Consider the following 14,400-nt stretch of genomic DNA (forward strand, 5'->3'; position numbering starts at 1 on the left):
ACTAAAAATAAATGAATGAATAAAAGACAGGTCCTCTGAATCATATGGCAGAAAGCTAGGAGAGCAGACATTTCTGCATCAAGGCGTTTAGACTGAGGTATCAGATGTAGATTTCCATATGCCCCTGTGAGACGTGAGAAAAACTTATGATTCTTACATTTCTGAGAGAAATACACACATCCCTGAGACAGATCTTGGGTGATATTTGGAGCCTGTGTTGTAGTCTGTGTGAATCAGGAACTGGAAGCCAGATGACAGTGAGGTGCCGAGGCAAGTATCCGCGAAAGCACGTGACACACAGGCGCCAGGTGCTCCTCACCCCTCCCCGACAAATGACACATCTCTGGCATCCTGGGGCCCCTGGTGCTTAGACACAGTTCTAGGAATTGAGTGAAAGGGAGAGACCCTAAAATAACAATGTATATAAATATCATATGCGTTTTATATTATATAAAGCTACAATATATAAAAATACTATATATGATATATAATATGTATCTTTATTATAATTATATTTTAGAGTTACATGTAACAATATAATTTTTTCCATCCAATGGGATGGGAGTTCCAAATAGAAATTATGTCTTGTGTAATGACAGTCAGGAAAATTATACTTCCTGAAAACCTAGATTTGGGACCTCTGTATGCGTAACTATACAATTTCATTAATAACAATGAATTGGTCCAGGACTGTCATATGAATCGCCATCAACACCATGCATATTGGAAACTGGAACACACCAAGGCTGTGTGCTGTCCAAGATCATGTAAAAAATTAGTGGCTAGCACCTCGCTAGGTTCTAGGCTTTTATTTGATCTTTGTTAGGCCTGGTGTTGAAATAATACTTTCCTCTCATATCCAGAAAACTGAAGGCTCGGACCTATTTTTGTCTCAGGTTTGCTGAATGTCATTCCTAGTTTATTTGTCTTCTGAGAGCACTGACTCTAGGGAAACCTGTGGATGAAGGTGATGGATGAACAGCTGGAATCGCAGCGCTTTGAGATGTGGTGTCCTGAATATAAATGCCCATGACCTGATGCTTATAAAAACTGATGAACGTCAGGCAGAGTTCAGAGAGTCTTGGAGAAAAATGGCTTAAACATGTTTAACTTTAGTAGAAAAGTCAACCTGCAAAAATATACTAGGTCCTGAAGTCTTAGGCATTTCATGACTGGCTGGGAGCAGACATTCATTCCAACATCCATGTCCCAGAGTCTGGGATGTTAAAATACCATTTAGATCCTTGAAGTAAGCTGATATTTTCACCTCATAAAAATAACTCTGCGTGTTCACCTGAGGAAAAAAAAAAAGTGACATTTTTCTGGTGACTTTTGTGAAGAACCAGTGCTCATTTTCAAAAGGAAGAAATGGAAAAGTCTTCATTTCCAGATGCTTAGAGATGGGAGGGAGAGAGGGAGGAAATTAATATCTATAATTCTTGTAACTGTTGTAATTCTTAAATCTGTTGTTTTTGGAAAAGTGTGAAACATTAGGTATATACGTATGTGGGTGGGAACAGGCATGGTAACATTCTTTAACAATAACTTGAAAGTCATAAAAATTTATTTTTTGATTCTCATTCTGCCTGTGGAATATCAGAATGCAAAGATTTCAGCAGGACTTGGATTCATTCTCAAGTATCAATGAACTACCGCGAACTTTCTGTCCGTCCTCTGATTTTAAATCCAGTGAAAGCTGTCAGCTTTTAAACTTGCCTATGGGACATCCTTGTTTTGTCACTGCTCGAAGTTACCCAAGCCCTGACACCTAATTTGCTGTTTTCTCTCCTCTGTTGAAATTAATATTTGAAACCTGAAAGAACCGCATTAGCACCAAATACTGGGAACATTTTACAGCCCTTCAGCTGTTCTGTAGTGCCAGCTTGTTTTCCATCCCCTCCATGTCTCAGGATGCTAAGTGCCCAAGACTGCCCGTAGAGGTTTCACCATAATCCACCTTTATCCATTAACAGACACTCAATCACTAAAGTGCTTACTAGACTAAACATATTTATCCAACCGAATCACACTTTACAATGCAAATCTGCCAATCAGACCCCAGCTATTAACAAGAAACTGCTTTAAGGGGATTTTGGTGTTTGTGCTGTGAAGAGCTTGCTTACCTCCAACAAACCACTAAACCAAATTAACATAGCTGTATCCTCATAAAAGAAACCAGATATCCTGTTGTGAAAACGGAGAGCTTGGTGGGACAGACCTCCTTTGATGGCTCTCAGTGTGGCAGACAGGGCTTCAGACTTCCAATCTGGCCACCATCGAGTCATTACGAACCTCCACCCACTCCGCTTTCGATCACTTTAAAAGCAAAATTAAAATGTGGCGTTGGGGTAACTCAGTAAGTCGTCAACGTACTCAGTTACTATTATAATTGCCATAAGTGCTGTGATTGTTGAATAAGGCTCCTTGATTCTAATTGCTCCTTCAACCAAGATCATGTTATAAAAGTGCTTGCCTTAGCCAAAAAAGAAAATCCAAGAGACACAAATGTGGTAGTAATAATAATTCTTTTTATTGGCCTGGCAGAGAGGAAGAGAACAGAGCTTTAAAAACTTCAAAGTTCTGACCAAAAAAAAAAAAAAAAAAAAATCAGAATTGGAGGGACTCATATTCTTTGCTTCATTATTAGAGCAATACTAAGCGCCATCAACACAAACTAAGTGTTTGACAACATCTTTTTTTCTCACCTGCAGGAAAGTTACGCCAACCATGTTGCCACACTAATTTTAATTTAAGATTTCTGTCACAAACTACATAACACAGCCTTGAATCTCCTCACTCAGAACTCTTAATCGCCCCAGACTTATTGGTATTACACCCCCTTTAAATACCAATATTTTAAGGCAGCTTTGACAGTTGGTAGGGTTTGAGGTAATTTCTTTCCCCCACTTAGCTTGCAAGAGAAGAAAGGTAGAATTTACTCTGAGTAAGCTACAGACACAGAGTAAATAGGAATTCAAAAAATAATAGGCCGTTATAGTGCACAGAAAAAGAGCACTACTGTACCTCAACTCCACACCTCTGGTCCTAAAATGAAATATGAATTTCCAGTCTCTCCTGTTTATCAAAAATAATGAGCACTTTCTTATTTTAGTTGACTTTATAGGCACTTCTGGGGAAAATATTATGTGCGGCTAGAGTGAACTTCATCTTGGAGGCCACTCTTCACTCCAGAATGATTTCCAAAGTGAATAAACCACAATGTGCATTTTCCCAAAGATCAGCTGAAGAAAGACTCCAAGCCAAAGTAAAAATTAAATTGTCATGCAGCGAAATGTCAGCAGTTTGCTACAAATAGTTTAGAAACATGGGTATGTTCCTGAAATAGAAATAATAAATATAAATTCTTGTTTCTATATGTGCTTTATCTCTGTCTAGCCCTCTTATCTCTCATGGTGTAAGAATGAACTACAAAAGAGTTGCTAGATGAATCATGGCATAGTTTGGGGTCAGATTTTTGCTGTAAAATGTGTGTAAAAATAGTCTTGATGGCCTACTTAGCTAGAAAAATAAGAACAAACACTAATGTTTCTGTACATGTATTAAGAAGTATAATTCTTTTGATGTTTGAAGTAATAAAAGATTATCCTATAGTTATGTAAATATCCCATTTATTTCAATGTGTACCAGCTCATGTTCTCGTAAAATTATCAGCCTTATGTTTATGATAATAATCTGGGACTTAAATGTGAACATGATAAATGTTATGTTTAGGGGCAAACATGGACCAGCAGAAGTACCGAGTAAAATCATATTGAAGAACAGTAGTGGAGAGTTTAACTTTTTGCCTTAAAACCATTTTTTTTTTTCTAGTTTAGCTATCAGAGGGTAGACAGCATTTATAAGCATAATTATAGTGTTGCCATTTTTTTCCCCATGATGGCTTTTTCATTTCAGTTTTTTGATGGGAATATTAACCATTCATTATTTCATGTTGGATTTTGAAACTCCTTTTTTTTTGGCAACAATATGTATCGATCATCCAATAAAAGTATGGATAATGCCACTCAGGTAGAGTGGAGAAACAAAATCTAAGAGGTGCTGAGTTACGGAATGGAAAAGTTTCAGAATGTTCTACTGCTTGTCAGTTGTCAATTTGTAACCTGTCATAGACACCATCTATGCATCATTAGTGTTTGTATAACTACGAAATTAGCAAAACAAAGAAAAAACACTCATCCCCCCACCCCCAAAAAGAACAGATCTAGAAATGCAAAAGGGAATGAGCACAGAGTGAATGCTGCTTCTTCTTTCCCTGACAAGTGGTGGATGAATACTGTTTCTGACCCTTACAGACCACTACAGTTGAGTATTTTTTTTAACCTTTTAGAGGCCAGTAAAGGCAATGGCACCCCACTCCAGTACTCTTGCTTGGAAAATCCCATGGACGGAGGAGTCTGTTAGGCTGCAATCCTAAGAGTCGGACACGACTGAGTGACTTCACTTTCACCTTTCACTTTCCTGATTGGAGAGGGAAATGGCAACCCACTCCAGTGTTCTTGCCTGGAAAATCCCAGGGACGGAGGAGCCTGGTGGGCTGCTGTCTATGGGGTCGCACAGAGTCGGACACGACTGTAGTGACTTAGCATAGCATAGCATAGATGATAATAGGCATCCTCATTTGAGGTAGAAACATAGAAGAGAAGAAAATTCTACTGTCACCAGGTTAATTTTTATATTAAGATTTTATCCTTATTTTAAACAAACTATGGAGCCTTATTTAAACAAACTTGGACAGCAAGGAGATCAAACCAGTCAATCCTAAAGGAAATCAACCCTGACTATTCATTGGAAGGACTAACGATGAAGCTGAAGTTCCAATATTTTGGCCGCCTGATGCAAACAGCTGACTCATTAGAAAAGACCCTGATGCTGGGAAAGATTGAAGGCAGGAGGAGAAGGGGACGACAGAGGATGAGATGGTTGGATGCATCACTGAGTCGATGGACATGAGTCTGAGCAATCTCTGGGAGATGGTGAAGGACAGGGAAGCCTGGCGTGCTGCAGTACGTGGGGTCCCAAAGAGTCGGATACCACTGAGTGACTGAACAACAGCACGGAATCTAGAGTGTGCCCATCATAGCTGGCCTTGGTCTTGAGAAAACGTCTTTGTAGAACCTGGATCGGTAGCAATGTGGATTTTTTGTTTGGACATGACCCAAGCAATTCCAATGATGTGTCATGTGACAGAAATCTCAGGAGAAAGCTGAGGTTAGGTTCATCCAGCAAGGGGTCATTCAGGGTTGTCTGATGACTGAGAAGCAATGCTAAGGTCAAAGAAACCATGGGCTTTTGTTCCAAAGACAGTCACAAGCAAATTGGAATCCCAGCACAGTGAGCATTTCTCCCAGTTGCCTAGGATTTATCTTTTCTTGGAAGAACTTTGTTGTTGATGTTCAACAACAAAAGGTTTTTCATTCATTTTCTCTTGGAGAAATAGTACTTCTATCAGTGTAGATATTGATTTTGAAGAAAGTCTGCAAATATATGGCAGGTAAATTACTTGTAATAGATTTCACAATTGATAATGATAATAATTTTATGGATGTTAAGAATTTTTCAAAAGGATTGGATCACTGAAAATGGAGGGCCTCCTGCTTTTATTATAGGTTTTATCTTCTACGATCACTCAAGGCATTAACATTAAATAAAATTAAAAATTTAATTCTTTAGTTGCACTAGACACATTTCAAGTGCTCAAAAGCCATGTCTGGCCAGTGGTTAATGTTTGGATAATGCAGATACAGAATATTTCTTTTATCACAGAAAGTGCCACTGGCCAACGCTGGAGGGGAGAAAATCTGAAATATTACTGCCACAGTTTCATTCTTTATCTCCTGTGTAAACACAAAACATCTGTTAAGAGCATATTTATAGTAACACCATGGCTAATATATTACTAATTCCACTTCTCACTGACTGGCTGACTGACCAACTGAATGAATTTTTCTGATTTTAATGTAATATGAGACAAACAATGAAAATAAAATAATGGTTTATTCAACTGATTGTAGTTTAATGAGTGTTCTTTACATGAAAATTAAAATGCTAATGATATGATCATTCTTATCTCAATCTTAACCTACAGATCTGAACCATGTCTCTAAGGAAGAAAATGCAGTTAATTGTGCATCAAAATATTTGCTGTTTGTTTGCCTTAGCATTTATTTCTTCTGTGCTTAAAAATAATTTGTGGAGACACCATCATAAATATTTATGTATATTTGGTACATTTGAAGTGTGTCTTATGCATTTTAGAATTAATCGTGAATGCCCTAATGTACTCATAGAAGAAGCCCTGAAGACAAAGTTAATTTGGAGTTTTCACCATGAGTTAGACAAGGGAATCAGTTCATTTTTTTAAATGGACTAATCTTTAAGTCCTTAATCTCAGCCTTTTCCTGTGTTTAGTTTTGAAACCCAGTTTTGCTGAAAGCTATAGAATAATGACTTACACTGAGAAAGTGAGTCAATGTCACTGTGAAATAAGAGGATTAAATTCTGGGGATAATAATGCCCAGTAGGGTTCAATGTGGTAGGAATGGGTGGTGAGGCAGAGAAACTAAGAGGGTTGTTCTGGAGGAAACCAGTATGGATTCTGGAAATCCCTCCTAAATCCTCTTTTAAACTTTTTTTTTTTTTTTTAATGTGGATGATTTTTTACATCTTTATTGAATTTGCTATACTTTTGCTTCTGTTTTGTTTTTTTTTGGCCTCAATGCATCTGGGATCTTAGCTCCCCAACTAGGGATTGAACTCACAACCTCTGCATTGGAAGGCAAAGTCTTAACCATTGGACCTCCAGCAAAGTCCCTCTAAATAGTCTTAAATTGAAGGTGACTCCTTCAGATGGTTAAAAAAATGAGATGTACTTTTTCAGTGACATAGGAATCCATATGTAAGTGGATACTGATGTTTATCCTTCTACTTAGGCAGGTAGAGGATTTTTATTTATAAAGAAGATTTTGTAAAGTGTTGTACCTGTATCTAAGTCAGATCTTTTTTAAAGGAACAGCTTTGCTGTTCCTCTGAGTGAGTGATGAATAAAGTTTTCATTTCTTGGATTAAAAGAACTTGCATCACTTTGGATTTTTAAAACATATATTCAAAATACGGGAAGCAGCATTTAAATTGGTGTCATTGTTTCAGTAGCTTCTCCATACAGATCAAAGAAGTCTAGCTATATTTTCCAATGGTACCCATTCTTAAAACCTTTTTCTAATAATGTCTGTTATTCTCCTCTTTCTAGGGCCAAGAGGATAAAAAAGAGGATTTGGCAAAAGTGAACTATGTCCAAGTTTCCTCTCAAACCTAGAGTTTTACAGAAGGAAAAGAAAAGCAGGATCATTATATTTATGCTTTTGGCTTCCTGATTTTGTGAGTGAAGCTATTTTTCTTACCTTCAGTAACTCTTCTCTTGATATTTCAGCAGCAATTGATGCTGTAGTATGCAACCACTATCTTCAAAGTGATTTTTATGAAATTTTGTAGATTGATTCTTCAAAAGCAGCATGAGAAGATTACTTATGCTATATTTCCTCAGAAATACTCCTAAAGTTTAGAATAAAGTTAAAGCCTCATCAGAGGAATTAATATTTTACTATGTAGGGTATCCCTGGAAATTCTTAATAGTATTTTAATCATAGAAATTATGCATATTCTTAATAAACAGATATTTCTTAAATAACTTTTTCCTAAAATGATGTTTTTATATATTTTGTTCTAATGCTTAAACCTCTATGCCTTAACCAATGCATTTGTGGAAGATTTAATGGTAAAAACTATGCCTTTGGACCTGCACTGATCCTGAGAAATTGGTATATTATTTTTATTTCTTGGATCTGTTAATCTCTACTCCTGTACCTGACCCTTTACAATAAAATGAAATGTGTATTTACTGAAAAAAGTACTTCGTACATATTCTGTATATTAGGTATCCCTCAAAATCATTTTATTTTTATTTATTTATGTGCTTTTTTGGTTATTTTTATTTGCTTTTATTTATTTAATTGCTTTTTATTTGCTTATTTATTTGCTACTAAATATGTGTAGTTTTTATTTTATGGTAAAATACAATCAAAATATACATGAAGGATGGACTCTACTTTTGCCTTTTGTTTTTGGTGGAGGGCAATCTGAGATGCTAAAAATGATCAAGTGCTGTTACATTTTAGTCTTATTATCTCATTTAATTCTCATGTGAACGTTGCTATTATTAACCCATTTAACAGACAAATTGAAGGTTAAAGAGGTTATTATCTGGCCCAAAATGCTCAGCTAAAAAGTGCCAATGTTGAGAGACAAAGTCAGAGTGTCAGATTTTAGAGCCTTTAGTCTGGACCACTGTATCATTGAGGTCAGAGCTTCCTCCTTTAGACAAAAAGGGAAAAAGAGACTTAGAAAAATTAAGTAACTAGTCCAAAGCAGAGTACATGATAGAAGAAAGATTCATCTATATGATTGAGTCAGTCTAACTCCAAATCCAGCTCGTTTTGCTGTCCACACCTGGATGAGCAAACCAGATGTAGTTGAAAAAGGATTCTAGACCATCAGAAGTGAGTCGGACAGGAACAAGGCAGGGAAAGGCTGCCTGGAGGACTGATGTTTACTTCACTAAGTACATCTAGGTTGGCCAGCAGGATTAGAGACCAGTTGGTGTCTATGGTGCCTTTCGTTATAATGATGCTGAGAACACTCCAGAAGCAAACCTTCTTTCTGCTCTTCCCAGGCTCACTTAAGCAGGAAACCAGCAATGTCCAGAAGAATGTTTGGGGCCCATCATCACATTTGCAATGTTTGCTTGAGTGAATCTGGGGTCTCGTGTTCTATTTGACATGAGGGAAATTTTGGAGGTGGGTTTGGCTTGAATGTGTCCTTGGAGAACTTGAGCTATGATGGCGCTAGTGGTGAAGAACTCACCTGCTAATGCAGGAGATTTGAGACGCAGGTTAGATCTCCACTCTAGTATTCTTAACTGGAGAATCTCATGGACAGAGGAGCCTGGTGGGCTACAGTCCATAGGGTCGCAAAGTGTCAGACACGGCTGAAGCAACTTAGCACATATGCGTGCATTACTGTTGCAATGTTTGCTTGAGTGAATCTGGGGTCTCATATTCCATTTGCCACAAGGGACATTTTGGAGGTGGGTTTGGCTTGGCCATATCCTTGGAGAGTTTGTTATCACTCAGAGTACCCAGAGCCCCCATCTCCCCTACAACCAGGAAGCTGAATCTGTTGAAGGAAATACAAGCTTCTGAAAAATATGTGACAAAAAGTGACATTTGAAAGGAAAACTTTTTATTGGAGAATCAGTTCAGTTCAGTTCAGTCACTCAGTCGTGTCTGACTCTTTGTGACCCCATGAATCACAGCACGCCAGGCCCCCCTGTCTATCAGCAACTCCCGGAGTTCACCCAAACTCATGTGCATTGAGTCAGTGATGCCATCCAGCCATCTCATCCTCTGTCGTCCCCTTATCCTTCTGCCCCCATCAGTTCAGTTCAGTTCAGTTCAGTCGCTCAGTCATGTCCGACTCTTTGCAACCCCATGAATTGCAGCATGCCAGGCTTCCCTGTCCATCATGAACTCCAGGAGTTCACTCAAACTCACGTCCATCGAGTCGGTGATGCCATCCAGCCATCTCATCCTCTGTTGTCCCCTTCTCCTCCTGCCCCCAATCCCTCCCAGCATCAGAGTCTTTTCCAATGAGTCAACTCTTCGCCTGAGGCCAAAGTACTGGAGTTTCAGCTTTAGCATCATTCCTTCCAAAGAAATCCCAGGACTGATCTTCTTTAGGATGGACTGGTTGGATCTCCTTGCAGTCCAAGGGACTCTCAAGAGTCTTCTCCAACACCACAGTTCAAAAGCATCAATTCTTCGGTGCTCAGCTTTCTTCACAGTCCAACTTTCACATCCATACATAACCATTGGAAAACCCATAGCCTTGACTAGACAGACCTTTGTTGGCAAAGTAATGTCTCTGCTTTTGAATATGCTATCTAGGTTGGTCATAATTTTCCTTCCAAGGAGTAAGCGTCTTTTAATTTCACGGCTGCAATCACCATCTGCAGTGATTTTGGAGCCCCCAAAATAAAGTCTGCCACTGTTTCCCCATCTATTTCCCATGAAGTGATGGGACCAGATGCCATGATCTTCGTTTTCTGAATGTTGAGCTTTAAGCCAACTTTTTCACTCTCTTCTTTCACTTTCATCAAGAGGCTTTTTAGTTCCTCTTCACTTTTTGCCATAAGGGTGGTGTCATCTGCATATCTGAGGTTATTGATATTTCTCCCGGCAATCTTGATTCCAGCTTGTACTTCTTCCAGCCCAGCGTTTCTCATGATGTACTCTGCACATAAGTTAAATAAGCAGGGTGACAATATACAGCCTTGACGTACTCCTTTTCCTATTTGGAACCAGTCTGTTGTTCCATGTCCAGTTCTAACTGTTGCTTCCTGACCTGCATATAGATTTCTCAAGAGGCAGGTCAGGTGGTCTGGTATTCCCATCTCTTTCAGAATTTTCCACAGTTTATTGTGATCCACACAGTCAAAGGCTTTGGCTAGTCAATAAAGCAGAAATAGATGTTTCTCTGGATCTCTCTTGCTTTTTTGATGATGCAGCAGATGTTGGCAATTTGATCTCTGGTGCTCTGCCTTTTCTAAAACCAGCTTTAACATCAGGAAGTTCATGGTTCACATATTGCTGAAGCCTGACTTGGAGAATTTTGATCATTACTAGCATGTGAGATGAGTGCAATTGTGTGGTAGTTTGAGCATTCTTTGGCATTGCCTTTCTTTGGGATTGGAATGAAAACTGACCTTTTCCAGTCCTGTGGCCACTGCTGAGTTTTCCAAATTTGCTGGCATATTGAGTGCAGCACTTTCACAGCATCATCTTTTAGGATTTGAAATAGCTCAACTGGAATCCCACCTGCCCCCATAGATACCTACAATTCTCCAATCTGCTGGAAATTTTAAGGAAGGCTATTTTAACTTCCAGGCTAATTGTTCATAAGCTAAAACTGAAAACTGAAGAGTGACACATGTCAAATTTTACAATAAAATGATGACCACATACTTTGCAGGTGAGAGAGACTTGTAATTTTACAAATTCAGTGGTTGATGTGGCTGATTTCTGACAAGCAGGTTTTACAACAATTTGGATAGCTGTTCATGTATTCTTCACTCTTAGGATAAAGAACAAAGGAGATTGTGTAATAGGGACCCAGGAGAAGTTGCTGAAAAGAGAAAAAAGTGGGGACTAGCAGTACTGTAGAGAAGGGGCAAGTCTTCACAGTGGATGGAGGTATAGACCTAATTCCAGAAAAATGAAAGAGAAACCTCATGTATCCCAAATGGAATATGTATTTTTTGGCTTTGCTATTTTTTTTTCCCACTTTTCAGTAACAGAGATCAGGAAAAGACAGCCATTTTTGAACATTACTATTCTAAACATAAAATAAATATACTATTTTATAAATCCTTAAAACCCTCTCAGTGTTTGGGAACTGTCTTACAAGGTACTTCTTATATGGAATTAAGAAATATTTCTTAAGTGTTGCCAACTTTGTGGAGAACAGTGTCTTGCTTTTTGTGGGGATTAGTGAAAAAATATGACCACTTGCTCTGGGTCTTCCCTGGTGGCACAGTGGTAAAGAACCTGCCTGCCAATGCAGAAGACTTGGGTTCGATTTCAGGGCTGAGCGGGTTCCCCGGAGAAGGAAATGGCAACCCACTGCAGTACTATTGCCTGAGAAATCCCATGGACAGAGAAGCCTGGTGAGCTACAGTCCATGGGGTCGCACTTGACTGAGTGACTAAATAATAGCAGCAACAATCCCTGCCATAGCAGGCTTGGTAAGGCAGTGTAGAGGGGAAACTCTCAAAGGTGAAGCAAATAGAGGAAGCAGAAATGCAAGATAGCTTATTTAATGGTATAGACAGTAAATACCAGGAAATCTAGAGCAGAAGGCAGTTTCCCTGGAGGAAATGGGACTGAAGGTCAGTCTTGATGGAAGGATGAGGATTGCAAAAGAAGTTGGACAAAGAGAGGCCTTTGAGGTAGAGGAGCTAGAGGAGCTATAGATGAGGGCTTGGAGACTCTAAGAGCATGCAGCATTCTTGGGGAATCTCTTGGTGCAGTTGGAATAAAGTAGTGAAGACTGGAGGGTCTAAGATTGTATAAGAGTGAGGCACCCTGTTATAGTCAGCATTTATGTATGAATTCCTTGAGGGATCGTGGAAACCACCATTGATTCAGAAGGTGATTAAATAACAAGGGGAAAGGCCTCTTTTCACCCAGGGGCTCACTTAAGCTAATTTTTCATCAATAAAGTGAACAGTCGGGGACTTCCCTGGCAATCCAGCGAGTAAGACTCTGACTTCCAACGCACGCAGTGTGAGTTCAATCCTCCCTTGGAGAGCTAAGATCTCTTGTAGCCTCACGGCCAAAATCCCAAAGCATAAAACAGAAGCAATGTTGTAACAAACTCATTAAAAATGATCAACATCAAAAAAAATCTTTAAAAAAAAGAAAGTGAATAGTTAGCACTTCAACACTTTCTTTATCTAAAGATGAGTTAATTGCCATTATGACTCCACCATTCATGCTTAAATGAAGCACAATACTTCTGAAATTTTTCTAGTTAAAAAGTTTCTCAGTGATTTGCAAACTTGGGTTGTTCTACTTTTCTCTTAGATCTTCCCTCCTTATTAGTTTGTATAAATATTGATTCACCCTAGAAGTGAGTTATGGGTAGGAGGGATCTTTCTCCTCTTTTGTGCTATAGAACACAGCATTCCAGAAAAACCTCATTTCCGCTGATGAATGGCTATTGGCATACAGAAATCTGGCATGTGGTTGAGGAGAAGGGATACAGCTGACATGAGACAAGCTTGAGAAGGAAACCATAATCCCCCTTCAAATTCACTGCTTATTAGAGGAGCTAAAATGATTAAGCAGCTGGAGGTTTTGATGTATGAGGAAAGATTAAAAGAATTACATGTGTGTAGGTTGGCCGAAGAGCTAAGGAGTATGTGCATGTGTGTGGGGTGGGGGCCTGATAGCTGTTTGCAGATAATTGAAAGTATAAGCCCTGAGGAAGGAGAGGGATTGTGGAGGTGGTCTTTAGGGGATTATCGAAGGGTAATGAATGAACTGAAGAAAAGGGGGGAAAAATGGCTTCATTGGGAGAAACTTTCCTAATGGGTGAGACTTAAGAGGCCATAAAAAAAATCTCCCACGAGGGGTGGTGAAATTCCCATTCCTTGAGTCATCTGGAGGAGGCCTGTAAAATATTGGAAGTGCACCATCCTGCCCTGTGGGGGAACAGGCTTGGTAGTAAGCAAGACCCATCCTTTGTCTTGATGTTTTACAGCTCAATTTCGAGGATGAATCCATTGGTAAACAGTAAATTTGGAAACTCCCCAGGAACGGAGTCTGTCTCATCTCACTGATAATTTTCTCTGAGTAAGAAAGACAAGGCCCACACCTCTTTCTCCTCTGATTTCCACACAGTGTCCTTGACGTTGTATCATTTCTTAAGGGACCAATGGTAGAGGAATTGCAAGATGGAAAGGGTGGGCAGTGTGCCGTCCAGCAAATGGCAATATGAACCAACTCTCGCTGCACAGCAGTCTCTTTCCGCGAATGTGCCCGCCATTTGTTTCAATAGCAGGACTCTGTATCGTGTTCCTCATGGTTCTTCGGTATTAATTAGTGTTTGGACTGCGCTACTCTTAGAAATGAAATTGGTCATTTAGTCCGTTGGGTCGCTAAGAGTCGGACACGACTGAGCGACTTCCCTTTCACTTTTCACTTTTCACTTTAATGCATTGGAGAAGGAAATGGCAACCCACTCCAGTGTTCTTGCCTGGAGAATCCCAGGGACGAGGAAGTCTGGTGGGCTGCCGTCTATGGGGTCGCACAGAGTCAGACACTACTGAAGCGACTTAGCAGCAGCAGCAGCATCTTGTCTCCAGTGCCGTGATGAGGCAGAAATTCTTTCTGGTGACTTTTGATAATAAAATCAGAGTTTGTCTATTTTTATAATTTGCAGAAACTAATAGAGGTAAGATCTCAGAGCTCTTCATTTCAATGTACATGGAACAGAAGGAAAGAAATTCCATGACCTTGTAGGATGATATCCTTCAAGCTCACAGTTTCTCTCTTTTTAGGTTTTTCCCCATGGAAGGAATAATAAATGATTCTCACCCAAAGATTTACATTCAGCTTTTTATTCATGGTGTTATGTAGACAATTAATTGCTAAAAACCACCTACCTGCTAATAGTAGGTTGAAAATTATGTCTTTATGATAAATTGTCACAGCAGAAAAATTCATGGTTTTTAAAAATATATACTTATATGAGAAAATGCACATG

Source organism: Bubalus kerabau, chromosome 4 (genome assembly GCF_029407905.1).
Source record: "Bubalus kerabau isolate K-KA32 ecotype Philippines breed swamp buffalo chromosome 4, PCC_UOA_SB_1v2, whole genome shotgun sequence".
NCBI lineage: Eukaryota > Metazoa > Chordata > Mammalia > Artiodactyla > Bovidae > Bubalus > Bubalus kerabau.